At 39.9% G+C, this 21,801-nt stretch overlaps 1 protein-coding gene across 11 annotated transcripts in view; it reads right to left on the bottom strand.

Moving 5' to 3' along the window:
• The window catches only part of LOC109416471 (arginine-glutamic acid dipeptide repeats protein), a 220,974-nt gene that overhangs the window by 114,952 nt on the left and 84,221 nt on the right, over positions 1-21,801 (bottom strand). For all 11 annotated transcript variants that reach the window (XR_009998004.1, XM_062853708.1, XM_062853709.1 and 8 more), the window contains exon 3: positions 13,165-13,196. The gene's annotated coding sequence lies outside the window, so the exon portion shown is untranslated. The remainder of the gene's footprint in view (positions 1-13,164; positions 13,197-21,801) is intronic.

Here is a 21,801-nt window from a genome sequence, read left to right as displayed (position 1 = left end):
AGCCTGGGATATGCCGAAAAACTTTGTCGAAGACCGCAACGTGATCAGACACTTGCGAAAAAAGCTATAGCCTAGACAATACGGGCCCATTCAATGAGATTTTATTGCTATTGTTATTCCTTTACATGTTAAATGTTGAGCACCACCAGGTGGTCTGCGTGTAATATCTTTTCCTACAAGCTTCGGATGACTTTGCGGTCTTCGACAAAGTTTTTCAGCACATGTGAGGATATAAGTTCAATACAATCGGTTATGTGTTTTAAGTAAAAATAGTGCCCCTCATGAGAAAAATGCTAAAAACGATGTTTTTCCATATAAACTCCCATACAAAATTCAAATGAGTTTAGCACCGCCCTAATGTTAACGGATTTAGCTGAAAATTTGACCAGAGCATCGTGGCGTCATATAGAACGAAATGAGAAGGGGGCCCATCGAACTTTTTGACATGTGGTATTTTGAGCCACGCTAATACACACCAAACGCTTTCAGCAATATTTTGCTAAATTTTGCCGAGCTGAAGGGCCCAGCAAAATTTTTTGCTGAACTTTCAGCAAAGTTTACAAAATTTCAGCAAAACGTTACTGGTGATCAGCAGAGTTTACTGAACAAATCAGCAAATTTCAGCAAAATTTTTGCTGAAACCTTCAGCTCGACAAAATTCAGCAAAATTTGGCTGAAACCCTCAATCGATTTTTGGTGTGTAGAAACTATACTTGAAGGGGTGGTAGTGAAAAGTAAGGTCTGGAATAGTCATTTTAGGGTGACGTTCAGAACGCCGATAAGTGACCAAATAGTTGAACGCATCCTAAGCTAGTTCACCCTAAAGGTGACCGATTCTCGCTTATTTTATTTGGAATTCTATTTCATCTATTACAAATATGTCAGATTTTTATTTTTGAATTTCACGGGAGATTAAGAAGGGTTCCCGCTCGGAGGTTCCAGAGAGCTTTCAGGGGAAGGTGAGGGAGTTGCTTAAGGTATGTTTCAGAGGCGTATCATGGGCCATGGCTTATCAGGGAATTTCAGGAAAGCTTGGAAAGCTCCTGAAGAGCATTTTAAAGCCCCCATAACCCTCTAAATTGCCCCCTCAAAACTCAACTCCTGATATCCCTTTGAACAACCCTGTAACTGTAACGCTCTGAAATGTCCCTTTGAACGACCTGGAATACTCCTGGAAATCCTTGAAATCCCATGGAATGCCACTGACAAAAGAAACAATGCCAGATGCATATCCATGAATTTAGCAACTTTTAAAATAACATCACAAAAAATCTTATGAAATTTCTTGAACATTTTGACTATGAAATGGTCGCACAAATCTAGACGAACATTTGAAAAGGACCTATCTGCTTTTTGAAAACAAACATATTTCTGTTTCTGTAGGGCCCATCTGCATCCACCCACGCACATCAACACCCTTAACAGATAGCTTGAAGAACACTCTTTCTGATAAGGGTGTTGATGTGCGTGGGTGGATGCAGATGGACAGATACAGAGACAAAAACATGTTTGTTTACGCAAAACAGATAGGCCCTTTTCAAATGTTCGTCTAGAAATCTGTTTTCTTTGACTTCAAAATAGAAACTGTCGGGTGTCTACTCATAAGACAAAATGAAATTTCCTGAGTATTCCAGATTTTTCCAGGGGGAAATTTCAAATGTTTATAATTCAAAAATTGGCCAAATTTTTTTTTTCTAACTTTTTAGAAACTAAACAGATAATCTCCAAAATTAAAGTAAAAATTTTAAGGAAAAATGCGCAAGACTCATTATTTAAGAGATTCCACCAAATCGTCCAGATTCTTTTAAGATTTTTTTTAACAAAAATCCTTCGCATATAATACAAAAATCGGTTAAGGAGTATTTCAAGAACTTGCTTTGACATTTCCTGCTACAATTATATCCATATTATATACTCTTAAAAATCTGGAAAACTTTTAGGAGATAGACCAGTAATTCCACAGACTATAGGACCGTTGAGATCCAAACGATTTCGCACGTAGTTTCTCCAACGATTTTTTTTTAGATTTTTAAAGTTCCTTCTTATATTTTATTTATAGTTTCTCTTAGGATTAATCCCAGAACTTTTTTTCAGCGATGTCCCAGTTTCCCTCAGGATTTCTGTCAAAGTTCTTCACGAGATTTCTGCAACAAGTCTTTGTGAAGTTTATCGCAAAATTTGATACCGTTAGATATTTCTCCGAAGATTTCTTATAAGGAGACATTCCAAAAAAAAAACTCTGAAAAATCCTGCAAGAAATCCGGGATTGATTATGAAAGAAATCCCAAAAAGGAGCATCAAGAAACTCGGGATAATTTCTGATGAAAAATCCCGAGAAAATCAGTAGAAAAAATTATCTTTGGTGCATCAAAAAATCACGGGAAGAACTCCATGAGAAATACCAGCAGTAGCTCCTGCACAAATCCCAGAAATCTCCAAAATATCCTAGGAGAAAGTCCAGGATAAATTCTGAGCTGACTTCTAGGGTCAAAGCCTGAGAGACATTCCAGGATCAACACCGGAAGGAATCATCTTGAAGAAGACCCCGGGAGAAACTCCGAGGGAAATCTCAGGTGACATTTCAAAAGAAATCCCGCGAGAAACTTCTCGCGAGAACAATTCTCTTTTAGCGATCTCGTCGAGAATAACTCAAAAAATGAGTTCTGATGATCATCTATGCATAGAGTTAACATAGTTTGGGAAATAACAGTGCTTATAAAGTCAAGGGTGATGTGAGGATTTGCCAAACCAATTATTGACAACATGTTATTTATCTTCGGAAGTGCAATCGTAAATTTGCGCAATTGCAGCAAAAATGTTCATAATAGTGATTTTAAACGGAAAAGTGGCTTGAGTTGAAATGCTGTTAAAATAGGAAGTAGGGTCTTGTACCATTTGGGCAGGTGTACCTATTTTGGGCACTTGCCGTTATAACTAAGTAAATTTCAAACCGATTGATTTGAGATTTTGTATAGAGTTAGATACTGTACGTGCCTAATTCTATACAAAATTTCAAATCATTCCATTTGAAATCGACTTAGTTATAGTGGCAAGTGCCCAAAATAGGTACACCTGCCCAAATGGTACAAGACCCTATATGTGACTGACCCAAAAAGAGAGACCAAGATATCAAAAAGTAATTTGTTACCAGGCCTCTACTAGGCTATACTTGAATGTATACCAATGCTCTATAGTAGGATTATATTTTAATCCCGTCTAAGCACCACCTAATAATGATCGAGTCTATTCTTACCTCATGGCCAATTTGGTATCAACGACTAATTTATAAATTAGCTTCCTTGTTAAAAAATATTGTAAAAGAACTGAAATTTCTTTAAAATAATAAGATTGAATAATTGTCGCTCGAATTCTGTTTCCGTCTAGTCCACGTCTATTTCGGGCACCACCTGAATTCAATTCCCGGCACACCTTCTACCTCACAATATGGTACATAGGATGGTCAAAAACATGATTTGACCGTAGGCCTTTATTCGAAACGTCGGTCAAATTCTTTGCAATCCAAATCAAATCATGTGTTCAATGGTCGATTTAGTAAAAAAGCTTTTAAATTGAGATGGCTTTATAAAAACGACCAAAATATATCAATTAAAATTTTTGCCCACCAGATCATAGTACGCCATCACAATGCAACGAAGAAATAATACTCTGTAGTTGGGAAATTCAATGTTTTGTATGCAGAAAGTTCACGCGCATATTTGTTTGCATCCTTCTTAGGCAAAGGCAACTTATTGTTTACATTTTACAGACGGGAAAAAAGTTATTTATTTGATTAATGGAACAGCTTATGCTGCATTTTGCAGCTTCAGTAAAATACAACTTTGAAGTGCCACAGATTTTTTGAGGGGTGCGACTTGAATGTCAGATCGATAAGTTAATCTAGCGAAATGAAAATTGAACGGTGATGCAGAGAACATATAGGCTAGCTGCTGCTTTGGTGCGGTTTCCTTCGTCATACGTAAAACGAGAAAAAAACCATCTCGTAAGTGGAGTGAAATTAAAACGTGAAATTTAGTGTAATTATTCGATTTCCAGTGCTATATAGGCTGGTTATCGTTAGTCTACATCTTTTTGCTTGGATATGTTGAAACACTGGTAAAGGTAAGTAGAAATAATTGGCTATTTTCCGTCTGATGTGACGGGAATTAGCGCATGTGGAGAAACATTTTTATTCTATATTCCTTATGACTTTTTAGATAGCCTAGTGGAACTATTGCTATCAAGTTTATGAGGGCTTATTTCTATTAAGCCGACTAGTTGTTGGAAACATCCTTGCTGATTTCTGAAAGAAATCTAAAAAGATTCTTAAAACTTGTTGAATCCTTTTCAAGATTAATAACGAAATCATTACTGTGATGGAAATCCTTGGCAACCATTTAAGTCTGGTTAGTTTTGAAAAGGTTTACAGAGCCGTCAACCAGAAAAAAATCCATTTTGATGGTACTAAGAACTTCAGAATAAAAACCAGACAAACAAATCAAGAAAATGGAACGTATCGCACACCCTACCTGAACTCCAGCCCCAATCTAGCATGGCTTGACATCGGAAAAAGCGCTTATCTCGATGTGGTGTAGGTGACTAAACCAAATAACATCGAGTGAGCTAATTTCGCCCCAAACCGAGTTGCAGTGCCGAAGAAAGAAGCTTTTCTACCAACCAAAATCAACTACTTCATCGAGAAAAGAAGGAAAATACCTCCTACACACACCGGGGGGACGGAGTTTAGCAAGACTGGCGGCGGTCGGTTCGAACCCGGTGTCTCGAACGATTGTCCGGAAAATTGATTTTATTTTCGTGTGATTCCACTCGGAACAACGCCGCCAGTACCTTCTCCTGGGGGTGCTTCATATAGCTCTAGTAGTCAGCCACGACGATATTGCTTTTAGCACACCACGACGACGACGACGACGACGGTAGGTCGGTCACTAGGAATAGGAATCGATATACCTAACCAAGCTACACAGCACTGCTTGCTGCCGAAGGTACCGAAGAGCGAAGACCCGAGTTGAGCATGGGGGTGCATCATAAAATGATTGTACGAACACAGGCGTAGAAAAGCTGCTGGAAGAGAAGTTGCCAACCACCGGCCAAGCGCAAGCCAAGAAAACCTGGACAACGACGACGGAGGGATAGCCGACATATACGTATAGATGAAAGGAGGGCAAGCTATCAAATGCGGGTAAAGTGAGCATATGGCTCAATAAACATCGCTTTCAATTAAGGTTTCGTTCCCTTATGCTGCCGGTTCGTTCGTTGACGTCGACGTTGCAGGCAGAGCTGCCAGATTTTCAGATGTTTGCGGTACTGAAGATCTTGAAATTTCATGAAGAAATTTTCTGGGGTTCAACAATAAAAATACTGTCAAAATTTCGACGTCAAATACAACTGTTCCATGAAGGAATCGAGAGGCGTTGTGGTGATGATGCATTCACTCGCCCATCGCTGAATCCACATGTTTGCGGAATCCACTGCATCTTTGAAAGTTCATGTGAATTTCGTTTTAGAAGTGAAAGAGGCGAAAAGCGTCACAAAATCGCTTCAGTCTCGGGTTGCCCAATGTCAGATATATTGAATGACTTTGACCCTATGTGATCATCCTAATACACTTATCTTTATATGAAACAAAATCTGCTTTACAATGATTCCAAAGTTTCAAAAAATAGAAATCTGGCACCCCTGACGACAGGACTCCAGCTAGGAGGTGGTGAGGTCGAGAAGCGCGGGGTGCCGTGCATGTGTTGAAACGAACGGATGCTCTCCAACTCCAAGGTGACAAAAAGCGATTTTGATTGCCTGCAGGCAGGGATCTTGTTCGCTCGCTCGCTCGCTTCGGAGGAATGTGTTTCGGTGTTGATTGTGTCTCCCGAATTTGTCACATTGTTTTAATTGTGTCGCACATATTATGACCCATGCTCGTTCGTTGTCATCACCGACGACTTTTGGGCGGCGGCGACGGCGATGTGTATGACAAAGTTGATACATATTTTTTTTATTCGTTATTATTTTTTTCCTCGGATTGTTAACCACCATTTCCCGTTGTTATGTGCAGCCAGGAACAGCACAGATGGACGGATATTGATATGGTGTGCTCTCCTCGAGGTATCCTTGTCTGGGCGTGCGTGTGTGTGGGTTGCATCGTGCCCCCGATGTTTGTACATGTCATAAACGGTACTAATGGGGTGCCTGACTGGGTTTTGATCGCCGGAAGTGAATTATTAACGAAACAAGAGATTTTATCTGGGTTGCAGCGCACAGCAACACTCAACTAGCAGCCGCCTGGCGTGGGATATTGTTTCCGGTTTTATTGGCTGAACGAATACAAAAGTGTGCACAACAACGTGGTTGGTTGACCGTAACGAACGAGGAGGCAAAAAATGCGACCGTGCGCGATGACATTTGCGACAGTTATGATGAATGATTTAATCCTTTTGGGGATTTCATGGTTTGCCGTACACATTGTATAGCAAGCAACGTTTGATGTTGGCTTTTCTGGTCTAAAAATGGAATACGTGTCATGATACCGTGTTATTATTTTATCGGGTATTTATAAACGTGTTCTAGGTCGCATGCTAAACAATGCCTGGCTTGACGAGTGTCTTTTTCAACAGTGATCTACGTTTCAGCTGGAACTCTATCCGCTTTTTGAACTAATCACTGATTGTCTTGAAGACTGACAATAATCTACCCAAAGAGGTACTAAAGTGGCAGATTATGATTGAAGACCACCCAGCTGCATGATGAGCTTGATTACTTCAATTCCCGGTCGGTCCAAGTGCTTTTCGTAACGGAAATATACTTAGGCATATACACTACCCGTCATAAGTACGGACTCACTTAAAAAAGTATTGCAACACTCAGTTGAATATTGCAAGTTTAGCATCAGAAAAGAGCTACATTTGTGCTGCTTTATCTCGAAATCCTGATAATATGCAAAGGTACAGTCTTCAGCAAAGTTGTGCGGAATGTCGTTGGCATCACAATGACAAGCAGTTTGATTCGCAATTCTGCCGCTAGGTGAGCAATGAGCTAGTGAGCATGGAAAATGAAGATTTTCAACTATGTAGCTTTATCTCGTGATCCTGATGAGATAGAAAGTTCAAGTCTTCGGAAAAGTTGTTCGAAAAGTCTTGGACATCATAATGATAAGCAGTTTGGTTCCCAATTCTGCCGCTAGGCGACGCTAGTGAGCATGAAAAAATGAGCATTTTTAACTAGTTCTTTCTCGTGGTCCTGATGAGATAGAAAGTTCAAATGTTCTTCGGAAAAGTTGTTCGAAAGGACAAGGACATCTTAATGACAAGCAGATTGGTTCGCAATTCTGCCGCTAGGTGACGCTAATGAGCATGGACAAATGAGCAATTCTTACTAGTTCTATCTCGTGATCCTGATGAGATAAAAAGTTTAAGTATTCGGCAAAGTTGTTCGGAAAGTCATGGACATCATAATTACAAGCAGTTTGGTTCACAATTCTGCCGCTAGGTGACACTAGTGAGCATGAAAAAATGAGCATTTGCCAATGACAAGTAGTTCATGAAGTGAATTAGACCTGAATCACTTGAATGTTATATGGATCAGACCTGAATCATTTGAATATCAAGTGAATCAACCCTGAGTCACTTGAACATGAAGTTAACCAGAGCTGAATTACTTGAATATCAAGTGAATCAGACTTGACTCTCTTGAATATCAAGTGAATCAGTCCTGAATTACTTGAATATGAAGTGAATCATACCTGAATTATTTGAATGTCGAGTGAATCAGGCCTGCATCCCTTGAATATAAAGTGAATCAGACCCGAATCACTTGAATATGAAGTGAATGAAACCTGAATCACTTGAATATGAAGTGAATCAGACCTTAATCACTTGATTATAAGGTGAATCAGACCTGAATCACTTGATTATCAAGTGAATCAGGCCTGAATGACTTGAATAACAAATGAATCAGCCATGTATCACTTGAACGTGAAGTGAACCAGAGCGGAATTACTGGAATATCAAGTGAATCAGACCTGATTCTCTTGAATATGAAGTGAATCAGTCCTGAATCACTTGAACATGAAGTGAACCAGACCTGAATTATTTGAATATCAAGCTAATCAGGGCTGAATCACTTGAATATTAAGTGAGTCAGACCTGAATCACTTGAAGATCATGTATATCAAGTAAATCAGGCCTAAATCACTTGCATGTCAACTGAAGCAGACCTGAATCACTTGAATATAAAGTGAACCAAGCCTAAATCAGCCTTGACTCAGACCTGAATCATTAGAACATGAAATGTATCACACTGAATCACTTGAATATGAAGTGAATCGGACTTCAATCACTTTAATATGAAGTGAATGGAACCTGAATAAGGAGTGAATCAGTTAGTGAACCGGAATCACTTGAACATTAAGTGAATTAGACCTGAACCTTTCGAATATGAAGTGAATCAGAACTGAATCACTTGAATATGTAGTGAATTTGACCTGAATCACTTGAACATGAATTGAATCAGACCTGAATCACTTAAATATGAAGTGAATCAGACCTGCATCACTTGGATTAAAACGACTCAGGCCTGAATCACTTGAATATGAAGTGAATGAGCCTTGAATCACTTGAATATGAAGTGAATTATACCTGACTCACTTGAATATGAAAGTGAATCAGACATTAACCTCTTAAATATAATGTGAATCAGACCTGAATCACTTGGATTAAAATGGCACAGACCTGCATCATGAAGTGAATGGAACCTGAATCAATAAAATATTAAGTGAACTAGACCTGAACCACTTGAATATTAACCTTCCAGGACGCGCGCCATCAAGCAACCCGAACTGCACCGCCCTCGCGCTGTATACGAAAAGCGAGGTTTTTTGGTAGTGTTGTACTTTTTACAACAGCGCTGAAGGCTTAAGTGAATCAGACATTAACCTCTTGAATATGAAGTGAATCAGACCTGAATCACTTGAACATGAATTGAATCTCTCTATTTATTTATTTATTTATTTATTTAAATGGTTAAACATCAACAGGCTACGTATGAGCCCAAATGATGATACTTAATCCTAAATGTCCTAGTTCTAAAATACATGGTCAAATCTACATAAAACATCAAACACAAAACAAAACAAAAAACACGGTTAATCTGGTCTAGCGAAAAACGAACTGAACATTCTGCGAAGAATGGTACGGGTTAGGTTAAAATCGAAAAGTGACGCGACCCTATTGAAGATTTTCTGCAGTCCGTTGACACCGCCAAACATGCTAAAGTTAGACCGATGTATTGGTAACCGTAACATATAGTTGTTCCTAAGAGCTCGTGGCTGAACGTTGAGGTTTATCCGTTCCAAAATGGCCGGGCAATCTATATTCCCCTGCAGGGCATCCGAGATAAGTAGTGCTCTTAGCAGTATCTCTGCGAACCGTTAGTGGTTAGGTTTATAAGCTGGCATCGGCTTTCGTAGCATGGAAGTCGATACGGATCCGACCATGGTAACCGCCGTAGTGCATACCTTAAAAACCGTCGTTGCACAGACTCGATCCTTTGGACAGCATTGTTGTACTGGGGTGCCCAAACAACCGAGCAGTACTCTAATATAGAGCGAGAGAGAGCACAGTAGAGAGATTTTAGGCAGTAGATATCCGTGAACTCTTTGCCAGTCCTGAAGATAAATCCAAGTATTCCGGAGGCTTTTCCGATAACGTAGTTGACGTGCTGTTTGAAGTAGAGCTCAGAATCCAGAATAACTCCTAGGTCCTTTATTTGGCTAACACGACCAATTTCAGTACCGTGCAAAACATACTTATGCAGAATCGGACGTTTTTTATGTGAGTATGAAATGACAGAGCACTTTGACGGATTAACATTCATCCGATTTAGAGTACACCAATCAGCAAATGCAATCACCTGACGTTGAAGAGAATCGCAGTCTTCAAGCGAGCGAATTCGAAGGAACATTTTTAGATCGTCCGCATATGACAGTCGAGGCCCTTCGATCACCGAGTTAACATCATTGAAATAAATTAGAAAAATCAACGGTCCCAGGTGGCTGCCTTGTGGGATGCCGGACATAGCAGCAAACGAACAAGATTGACAGTCGCCTATGACGACAGACAAACAGCGACCGGTGAGATCAGACCTGAACCTTTTGAATATGAAGTGAATCAGACCTGAATCACTTGCACATCAAGTGAATCCAGCCTCAATCTTTTGGAGTAAAATGTCTCAGGCCTCATAATTCCTCCCGATTGTTTTTCAAGGATCCTTCTAGGCTTTCTTCAGGAATTGTACGCGGATATTCTTCAAGAATTTAACCCGGGTTTCTTTTCGAGATTCATTCATTACACCCAGGACACATGGAATCTCTGATGAGATTCCTTCGTATTTTTCAGGGATATCTTCTGAGATTCTATCAGGAATTTCTCTCAAGAATCTTTCTTCAGGGATTCCTTCTTTTTGAGATTACTTTTCATTGACTCCTCCGGAGATTTCTTCAGGAATTCTTTCCAAAATTCAAAAGCCGCCATGATAGCAAAAAGTTTGGGAACCTCTGAGCTACATCTATCAATTCATCAGATTATTGTTAATAATTGGGAAGATGAAGAATTGCTCACCAGCTAGTTGGATGATCTCATATGCCCAATCTACAAGAAAGTATATACAGACTAGAGTGTACCAATTACAGAGGGATTACCCTTTCAAATTAGGCGCATATAAAATACTGTCACGTGTCCTGATCAACAGACTGAGACCTCTTGGGGAGTCCTTCGTCGGCGAATACGAGGCGTGTTTTTGAGTGAGGGCCGACCAACGACAGATCAAACGTTTAACTTGCGGATGATCCTTGATAAATTTCAAAAATATAACTTGCAGACTCACCATCTGTTCATTGATTTTGAAGCAGCGTTCAGTGAAAAGAAATGAGCTTCGACAGACAATGTCGGAACATGGTTTTCCGGCAAAACTAATTAGGCTAATACGCGCAACGCTGGATGGATCAAAAGCAAGTAGTATCTATCTCGTTTGTGACCTTGGATGGATTGAAGAAGAGTAATGCTCTTTCAAATTTGCTGTTCTACATTCCCGTTGAAGGAGCGATTAGAAGGTCTGACGTGCAGAGGAATGGCATCATCATCACACGGTTGCACATGCTCCTAGGCTTTGCGAACGATATTGATCTCATCGGCATCGATCGTAGAGCAGTGGAGCAAGCTTATGCTCTTCTGAAGAGGACAGCGAGGCTTGACGATTAACACTACCAACACGAAGTACATGATAGCGGGTAGAGGCAGAGGCAGGCCTAGTGGTGTTAGTGCTGAGGTAGTAATTGACGAGAATGTTTTTGAAGTAGTTGAAGAATTTGATCATCTTGGAACACTTGTGACAATCCTCAGCGGACAATTCTCGGTGAGAAACAAGGAAATGAAGTGTGGCGCAGACGCATGAATCACGAGTTGTATCAAGTGTACAAAGATGCGAATATTATTAAACGTATAAAATACAGCAGACTTCAGTTGTCTGGACACGTGGTGCGAATATCGGAAGAAAGAATAGCGAAAACAATATTCAACAGGAAACCAGGTAGAGGTCGGCGACTTCGTGGGCGGCCGCGAACGCGCTGGCTGCACGCGATTAAACAAGAACTACGATCAAATAAAGTAACTTTGTAGCCAACAAGGTTCAACAATTGTGAATTAAAAGTTCAGATATTTGTTTAGAAATTTGATTGGAAATTCGTTCCGAGATGTTTTCTATGATTTCTATCGAAAATCTGTCCATAATTCTTCCTTGAATCCCTTTCGGGACTCCGGCTTAGATTTTTATCGCAGTTCTCCCATAGGACTCTTCTTACGAGTTCTTCCTTGTATTTACCAAAGATTTTCTTCTGGTGGTTCGTCGGAGTTTTTTTCTGACTTTCTCCAGTTGCACCCGAAGGATTTTTACGTATTTGCTCCCATACATAGTTTCTCCCGAGATTTTTTCGGCGTTATAAGAATTGTTTCTGCAATTTCCACCAGCGTTTCTCCCAGCTTATCCCAGCTCCCACAGCTTATCTACAAGAGTATCTGCTGAAGTACCTCCTGGAACTTCTCCGAGAGAGTTTCCCGATAGCTTCCAGAGTTTCTTGCTGAATTCCTCCTTGACAGCCTTCCATAACATATTCAAAAATCCTTCAGGAATTCCTCTAAATGGTTTTCCGAGATGGCATTCCAACAGTTTCTTCCACTATTTTTTTGGAAACTCTTGCAGAAATTCTTTTAGGGATCTATTCCTGAGAGTTGTCCAATAAATCTCTTGGATTCACTCGCGGAATTTGGTCCGTAGTTCCTCCCGGAATTTCTTTTAGAGGTTTTCACAGTTCCTCCTTGCGTTTCCTTAATATTCTCTTCAGGCATTGATCCCAAAACTTTGCTCTCGAAATGTCCCAGTTTTTCTCAGGATTTCTTCCAAAGTTCCTCTAGAGATTTCTCCAATAGGTCTTTGCGGAGTTTCTCGCAAGATTTTACCTGTATTCCTTCCGATATTTCTCCGGGAATTTCTTCCGATGAATTTTGTAAGAAGTTCGGTAGCAACTTTGAAAGAAATCCCAAAAAGAGCATTCAGAGTTTTGGGATGATTTCCGGTAGGGAGTTCGAGAAGAGTTTAGAGAATAATCCCAAGAAAACCTGTAAAACAATAATCTCAGGTAGATTACTGCAAGAAATGCGATAGACAACTACGAGGAAAACCCTGGAAAAAGCTATGAAAGAAATCACTAGAAGAACTCCATGAGAAATATCAGCAATAGCTCCTGCAGAAATCGCAAAAGGCACTCTTAGGAGAAAGTATATGATAAATATAGAAAAAAAACTTCGAGAGACATCCCAGGAGTAACGCCAGAGGTAATCATCCAAGAGAAGTCCCGGGAGAAACTCCAAGATAAATCTCAGGTGTATTACTCAGGATTCTTACAGGAGAAGCGGTCACGGAAAAAGTTTTATTTTGTCAGAATTCAGTATGACAGGAAAATAAAAAATAAATGCGAACTCAAAAGGTTTAAAAAAACATCACATGATGAAGTAAACGAAGCTGCCCTGAAAATAGTATTAATTCCCCCATTTGTGGACAGATATTCTCTATCCCCTCTTACTCTCCGATATGATTGATATTTACCTTTTCCTAAGTCTTGCAAAGAAAAAACTGGCCTGAAATAAAAGAAAAATACATGTTGATTAGATGGGAATACGTACAAGTAAAATCTAAAATCTTCAAAAATAAAACATATAATTTCGACACGCAAACAAATAAAATTTAACAATAACTTTCAAGATCTCTTATCAATAAACGCCAGCGCAGTTTTACGACCGCAAAACAATTCAAAACCACTTCTGACTTTATACACACACAAGAAGATTTCAACTTCCTGGAATCGTAAAACAAGCCGACCCTCGGGATCAATTCCCATTCTTGAGCAGAGTGGCAAACATATATCCTACCACCGCCAATAATATACCTATGTATGTACGATGATAGGTACACCAGAGCACACACTTCAACTCGGAACTGAAGCCAGCCGTGTGTCAAAGTCTCATAACTGCGCGCGTTTATGGTGGCTGAAACACGCCGCCTGTAAGGTCATACTCCTGCCCTGTAGCTCCAATCCAATCTTCGTACGTCCCGGAGTATAGGGCCCATATAGCCGAGGCGGTAAACGCACGGGTATTCAGCATGACCATGCTGAGGGTGACGGGTTCGATTCCCGGTCGGTCCAGGATCTTTTCGTAAAGGAAATTTCCTTGACTTCCTTGGGCATAGAGTATCTTCGTGCCTGCCACACGATATACACATGCAAAATGGTCATTGGCAGAGGAAGCTCTCAGTTAAAAACTGTGGAAGTGCTCATAGAACACTAAGCTGAGAAGCAGGCTTTGTCCCAGTGAGGACGTTACGCCAAGAAGAAGAAGAAGAAGAAGACGTCCCGGAGTGCGGAGCAGACGGAAGACACCAACCAACCAACCAACTCCAAAGAGCTCACATTTTACGACGTGCTCGGTGAGACGCTTCTTCTGCTGCGAACGAACGAACGAACGAGTCGGTCGGCAAACGGAAGGAATTCCAAGAGTGCACCTCACACAGCAGATTATGATGATTTTCTCGGTGTATTACAAATTCTTTTCGGGAGGGTTTTTCAGCTTTCATATTATCATCGCGCACTCTCTTTTTTTTCGTTCCGTCTTTTCGCTGCCACGACGACGACGACGATGACAGCGAAGTATTCAATGTGTGTTTTCAGCACGTGCATGATGATGATGATGAAGGGGTGTATGAAAGAGTAGACGTCGACCACCGAGTCAATTTTGGCTTTGGTTCGTTTCGCCTGTTGTTCCGGACACTTGAAGCGTCTTTGTTGTAATCTTGCAAAAGAGTTTTAAAACAGTGATTAAGATGTTTTTGAAACATTATAAATCGAGCTGATTCTTTTTCAATGCAGTAGAAATCAAAACTCAGCTTCACAAATAACACTCAGTAGATCGAACTTAGTCCGTTTTTAAATGTCACACTAGTTGCTACGGTGCACTCACAATAGAAGCCATACGATGAAACAGGATGGAACCAAGCGTGACTGCGTATGACAAAGCACAACAGATGGCACCGAAAGAGAACGAGTGGTGGTTTCGGTTTTCCTAGGGTCAAAGGGCTAATAGTTGACTTGTAATCCCATACTTTGCTCGTGTCTGTCCTCGACCGGAGCGGCCAGAGAGTTGACGTGCTAACGAGCTTACTCTTTTGGACAAAGTATGAACATTATAAAGTACTTGATGTTAACGATTGTCGTCGTCGTTGTCGTTACTTACTATTGCATAATGCAATTTGCATTACAGTTGAGAAGTAATACAATGCACATCACAAAGTTGCGTACAGTCTGATCGTTACAAGATTTGTCTAGCTAACAACTCCAATGACGAAATAGATCACTAGAAATGTACGGGACCAACGTTAGACACCATATAACGAGAATTAAAAAAAAACATTAAAGTTAAATGACGGAAGATTTCGAAACTTGCTTTTCATATTACATAGTTAATGAATCTCATTAAAATATTTTTCAAGACTTACAGATGTTGATGTTTTCTTATACATAATTTTACGACCATTAAATATTTTTAAAGATTTTTTAAATCATAAAATTTGAATAGGTCGTTTTCCTATTTTTACCCTTCTTACACCCATAAGAAGGGTATAAATAGCGCTCGAAAAACCGACTTTCGATCCGAGGCCCGCAGGGCCGAGTCACATTTACCAATCAACTCTGTGTGTGTGTGTGTGTGTGTGTGTGTGTGTGTGTGTGCGTATGTTACAAAAAAAAAGTCACGCACGTTTCTCAGCCGTCTGATATCCGATTAGGATTCTCTTAGTTGCAAATGAAAGCTACAACATCCTAGTAGAACCCTATTGAATTTTATTACGATCGGATGTTTGGTTACCGAGATATCTTTCAAAGAGTACTTTGAAGTAACATAGGTTAGCTTTTTGAGACATTTTTTACATTTAGCATATTGATAATTATCTCAGCCGTCTGTCAACCGATTTGAGTTCTCTTGGCAGCAAATGAAAGCTACAACATCCTAGTAGAACGCTCTGAAATTTTATTTGGATTGGATATTTGGTTACTGAGATATCTTTCGAAGAGTACTTAGGAGTTATACAACTAAACTTTTTTAAATTGTCAACAAAGTTTATCATACTAAGTATCTCAGCCGTGTGTCAATCGATTTGGGTTCTCTTGGCACCAAATGAAAGCTACAACATCCTAGTAGATTGCCCAGAAATTTTATTTCGATTGAACATTTGGTTACTGAGATATCTTTCGAAGAGTACTTAGGAGTTATACAACTAAACTTTTTGAGATTTTTGACCAAGTGTATCATAATAAATGTCTTAGACGTCTGTCAACCGATTTCGGTTATCCTGACACCAAATGAAAGCTACAACATTCTAGTAGAACCCTATACAATTTCATTAGGATTGGACATTTGGTTACCGAGATATCTTTCAAAGACTACTTGGGAGTAATACAGGTTAACTTTTTTAGAGATTTTTGACCAAGGGTACCATAATAAATATCTCAGCCGTTTGTCAACCGATTTGGGTTCTCCAAGCACCAAATGAAAGCTACAATATCCTTGTATAAGGCCCTAAAATTTTATTTCGATTCGACATTTGATTACTTAGATATCTTACGAAGAGTATTTCAATAAATTCTTTTTTACCCTTCTTACACCCATAAGAAGGGTATAAATACCGCTTGGAAAACCGACTTTCTATCCGAGGCCCGCAGGGCCGAGTCACATATATCAATCAACTCAGCTCGACGAATTGAGCAAATGTCTGTATGTGCGTGTGTGTGTATGTGTGTGTGTGTGTATGTGTGTGTGTGTATGTATGTTACAAAAAAATGTCACTCACGGTTCTCAGCCGTCTGTTGACCAATTTGAGCTCTCTTGGAAGCAAATGAAAGCTACTACATCCTAGTTGTTCGGCTATGAACACAAGAGATTTAGGCGTAGCACTGGACTGTATTGGGTATAGCACAGCGGAAAGAGAACGGGGGGATTTCGGACCGCGAGGGAAAAATCACTGGATCACTTTAACACTACACTTAATACTTTATTCTCTTTCTCTACTATTTACACTTCACTTTGGATAATTTCACTTCGCGTTGTTCGAGCCACGCGAACGCTCATAACTTATTCACTTTTAATTTGCAACTGACTCGTTACTGTGAACGGGTCGCATATTTATACCCACAAATTCAGTATTCTGGAATCACGTGGAAGGCTCCACACGCGCGTAGAATCCACGCGACGTGTGTGGAATCACCATCACTACGCTAGCTGTGACGACAGCCAATGATGATGATGATGACGGGTGCGGCTACGACGGCGGCGCTCGCTACTGCTCTCACGGTGGGTACTCACGGCACTCGCTCTCTCGCTGTTGGTCGCTGCTATTTCGTCGGCTCGAGTGAGTGCACGTGCTTCGTCACGATGATCGATGATGGTTCCGATGCAATGGTTGGTTGTCGCGCAGCTTACCATGCTGCTGCCGTCATTTGGAGCGTATGTTCGCGAACACTAGTAGAACGCTATTGAATTTTTTTTCGATTGGACGTTTGGTTACCAAGATATCTCTCGAAGAGTACTTATGAGTTACTTCTAAACTTTTCAAGATTTTTGACCAAGTGTATCATAATAAATGTTTCAACCGTTTGTCAATCGATTTGGGTTCTCTTGGCACCAAATGAAAGCTACAGCATCCTAGTAGATCGCCCAGAAATTTTATTTCGATTGGACATTTGGTTACAGAGATATCTTTCGAAGAGTACTTAGAATTTATACAACTAAACGTTTTGAGATTTTTGACCAAAAGTATCATAATAAATATCTTAGACGTCTGTCAACCGATTTCGGTTATCCTGACACCAAATGAAAGCTACAACATTCTAGTAGAACCCTATACAATTTCATTAGGATTGGACATTTGGTTACCGAGATATCTTTCAAAGACTACTTGGGAGTAATACAGGTTAACTTTTTTAGAGATTTTTGACCAAGGGTACCATAATAAATATCTCAGCCGTTTGTCAACCGATTTGGATTCTCCAAGCACCAAATGAAAGCTACAATATCCTTGTATAAGGCCCTAAAATTTTATTTCGATTCGACATTTGATTACTTAGATATCTTACGAAGAGTATTTCAATATATTATTTTTTTTTATTATTATATTCACTTGTTATCTTGCATTTGTTTTTGACCAGTCTATGGGAAATTATTTTTTAATAAATAATGCTGACCTAATACAAAGTGTATACTAGCAGGTTATTGTTTTCAACAAAATTGTGAATAACAAATACACAGGAGTTTTATGAAAACTAACAATATGGTAAATGAAAGCTTTGAATTTATATATTGTGGGAAAAATGCAAGAACCAGACAGCCAAAATAACTAGCTAATGCCAAAACTGATTAACTTAGTAGATATATCATTTTTGTCGTTTTTACACCATAACCATGAATACCAAGTACTTCGGAGCTAATTTATTCGATTGATTAAGAGATATTAGGCAAAGTGTATCTCGCTGATTTTCTTATCCATTTGTTAATCGATTCAAGATCTTTTGGCAGTTAACAAAAGATACAATATTCCAGAATATGTAAGCTATTTTTTTAAAATTTCACACAAGATTCTAGAAAGTGTTTTGCATTTCTGGTAGTTTAGTCCATGGTCCATGATGCTATTTTTGGAAACCAATCCACTAGATGCCAAATCCACAATATTTTCTAGAACTTTTGGTCCATCACACAAAATAAATATGATAAATACAATTAATACAACAATAGTTTTAATAAGTGTAAGAAGGGTTCTGTTCTCCATAGGTGGATTAAATCGGGTTTTTATACATTATAGGCGGTTCCTTAAGACTCAGAAAAACTTATTTTGCAGTAAAAACGAAAAAAATAATGGAATAATGGACAAACATGTGAAAAATAGATGGTTTCGAAAAAATAAGTTTTACCCGAGACTTCACCAATTTAAATAATAGCTTCATCATCAAAATAGAAGTAATTAAGTATACTTCAACGCCTGATTATGTAAGACGCCGATTTTTACTTCAGTATTGTGTAAATTTCGACCTAAGCTGAAGAAAGTTAGATCAAACTATGAAATTGCGTTTGTTTACTCTCATAGGTCTCACTTGTCCCAGATGCTGAAATGCACTGGGGTGAATGAGAGCAGTTAACTAAAGGTAATAAATGAAAATAAGTTACCTCTTTTTCGCTTGAAACAATTTGCAAGCACTCCAAATATTATCCTGAAACTGGAAAGGTTGACTTTATTTGTTATTCTTTTTTTAAACGACGAATGTAGTAGAGTACGTTAATCTCACTTAGTGAATTAAAAATCATATATGAACAACAATAACATATATGGTCTCTTTATGTTGGAAACAATAACAATTTTTGTATTCAAAGTATCTGTTGGTGTGGTACCTACACTACCCGTCATAAGTACGGACTCACAAAAAGTATTGCAACAATATTGCATCACCCTGACTCACCTCGATATCTCCAAAACCTGAGGACTTACAAGGATGCTGTCTTCAGGAAAGTTATTCAGAAGACCAAAAGCAACAACTTTTCTGAAGGTGTTGTAGGTGTTCTGGTTTTAGAGATATCGAGGTGAGTCAGGGTGATGCACCGGATTCTCACTTGCCCCGGGGTACCTTACCCTAACAAAGATGAATATGTTACACTCTGTCCGGAAATCATTTCTCCTCGAGAGTGCCGCCTATTCTTCAGAATTTCCTACGTAATTTTTTCCCAGATTATTTTCCTTCAGAAGTTCCTTCTGACGTTCCCACAGCACTTCTTTCTGGGATTCCTTCAAAAGATTTTGTAGTATCCGAAGAAACTATTAAAAGAATCCCAGAAAGAACTCTTGATTTCTTTCTGAGATTCTTTAAATAGTTTCTTCAGATAATCCTGCTGGAATTTTTTTTTTTTTCAACAAGTTTTTATAGAATTCCCGCAGGAGTTCATTTTGGTATTTGTGCGCAGCAGAAGTTTTTTTTCTGGACCTTTGATTTGGAATACTTCCAGAGATTTTGCTGGATTCTATCCTCTTTGGAATTCCTTTATGATTTCTTACTACGTTTCCTCCAAGAGTTTCTTCTGTGAGTCTTCCAGAAGTTGCTTTTGGGTACCCTTCAGGACTTTCTCAGAAAATTCTCCAGAAATTTCGTCTGGGAGCCCTCCCAAGGAACACCTACAGAAATCTTCCGGAAGATGTTTCTGGAAGTCCTCCAGAAGTTCGTTCAAAAAATTCCCCAGAAGTTCCTAGTGGGTATACTTCTTTCTAGTTCTTTCTATTTGAAGCCTACAGAAGTACTTTCGAGAAATCTACCAAGAGTGATGGGAGTATCGACTGTATTCTGTGCGAATCGGATTTTAACGGCATCAAAACGAGGTGTTATCTAATCCGACGTTTCGACACTTTGGATGGTGTCTTCTTCGGAGACTTTTTAACTACCAAGGAACTCAGTCTACAATGTAAACTAGACTTTCACATTAGTTCACAATACTCTTCGAGTACCCACCCCAAACACGTCCCTGAAATTAAACCTACTCATTCGATTGATAGCAAAGGAGGCTGAACACTGGCTGGAGCGGCTTCTGCTCCACCCGTCCGGTAAACGTGCGCGCAATCATTTTGATGACGACGAGAATAAAATATTAATTATCCATTCATAATGAGCTACTTGAGTTTCATTTTCGTTTTCCCTACTGAGACCGAGAGTAAATGATCCAACGAACGAACACCCGACCAGCTATCTTCTCCACCACACACGCACGCACGCACGAACGCACACAGCTCTATCCCTTCCCCGAAGAGAGTGGAAGCGTCGAGCTTTTATGATCCTCCTGTGGGCCCCCTGGCACGGTTGGTTGCCTCGACAGGAGTCGGAATGGTTTGGGAAACGATGAACGGAAGAGTGAACGGCAACGTCGACGACGACAGTCGACAGTAGTAGCCGAATCCGGACCGTTGTTGTTGCGTTGATATGGGTATAAAAATTTGCTAAATCCCAGGGCACTTTTAGTGCACACGTATCGCCACGTCCGGAATACAAGATGATATGTAGATTGCTGCCCGTCCATGGAGTACGTGACACGTTTCCAAGGATTGCCTTTCGATGACTATGAGGTAGTCACCGGACGGTATTACGCAGTCATGCAGTGGAATCGCCGTTCCTTGGAGCAGAAGCTGTTGTCATCTGTAGCCACCACAACAATAGACAGAAATGCCGGGCAAATGTTCGTACAATAATGACGATGGCTTTCGACCAGCTTCCCATTCACTACATCGGACGTGTCTGATGGAGGTACGTACAGTGACCGGCAGAATGAGGTTAACGCCAGGAAACTGTTCTTACTTAAACAATGATTTGAAGAGTAATTGGTTGTGAAGCGTTTTGAAAGCCGTGATAAAACCAAAAATATGTCACTCGGAGTGACCCGGCTTCCTTTCAGCCACGAGCTGCTCCACAGTTGAGACTGTCAGTTACTGTCTGACTGTCATTGATCAATATAGGTGAACCTTTTTTCCTTCCAGTCACTGTACATAGAAAACCACTTGTGCTGCTGTTATCCCATTTGGGTGTCCTTTTCATAGACTCCCAACGGTTTCCCCATTCTCCACACTACACCATGGACAACAACTCCGACGACACCGACTGCAAAACGATGATGATATTACTGCTAGCTGTTGTTGATACCACCCATCCCTTTCCCTACCCCTCCCCATAGTAATCGGCCCGAATCGTCGTCGAGTATGTTGTCTATCGGGGTCTAATGTTTATTAAACTGCTTACATCTACTTAATAATATTAACAGCAATCAAAACGAGCCGAACCGCTGAACAACAACGGCAAAGGAATACACGGACACGGACCGTTCGGTTTCAGTTTCGGTGTCTGATGATGATCTGCCTATAACAAAACACATACTTGCGTACAAACAAATACGCTTCCGTTGCCGCCGCCAAGCAAGCCGAACATTAAGTGCGCACGTCCACTGACATCATGAGCAGGATTGGCATAGATGGGCATGTTCTCTTTCTGGGTGATGGTGTTACACAATGCCCACCCGACCGATGGAAACGGGTGCTGAGTATGCCGATCAGTAAGGGACTACAAAAAAAAACTAAGAGAGGAATTTTTTGTTCAAAAAGATTTACACTCCGATT

The sequence above is a fragment of the Aedes albopictus genome, chromosome 2 (genome assembly GCF_035046485.1).
Source record: "Aedes albopictus strain Foshan chromosome 2, AalbF5, whole genome shotgun sequence".
NCBI classification, from domain to species: Eukaryota; Metazoa; Arthropoda; class Insecta; order Diptera; family Culicidae; genus Aedes; species Aedes albopictus.
The sequence above is the reverse complement of the archived record's forward strand: the minus strand, read 5'-3'. Positions and strand labels throughout refer to the sequence as shown.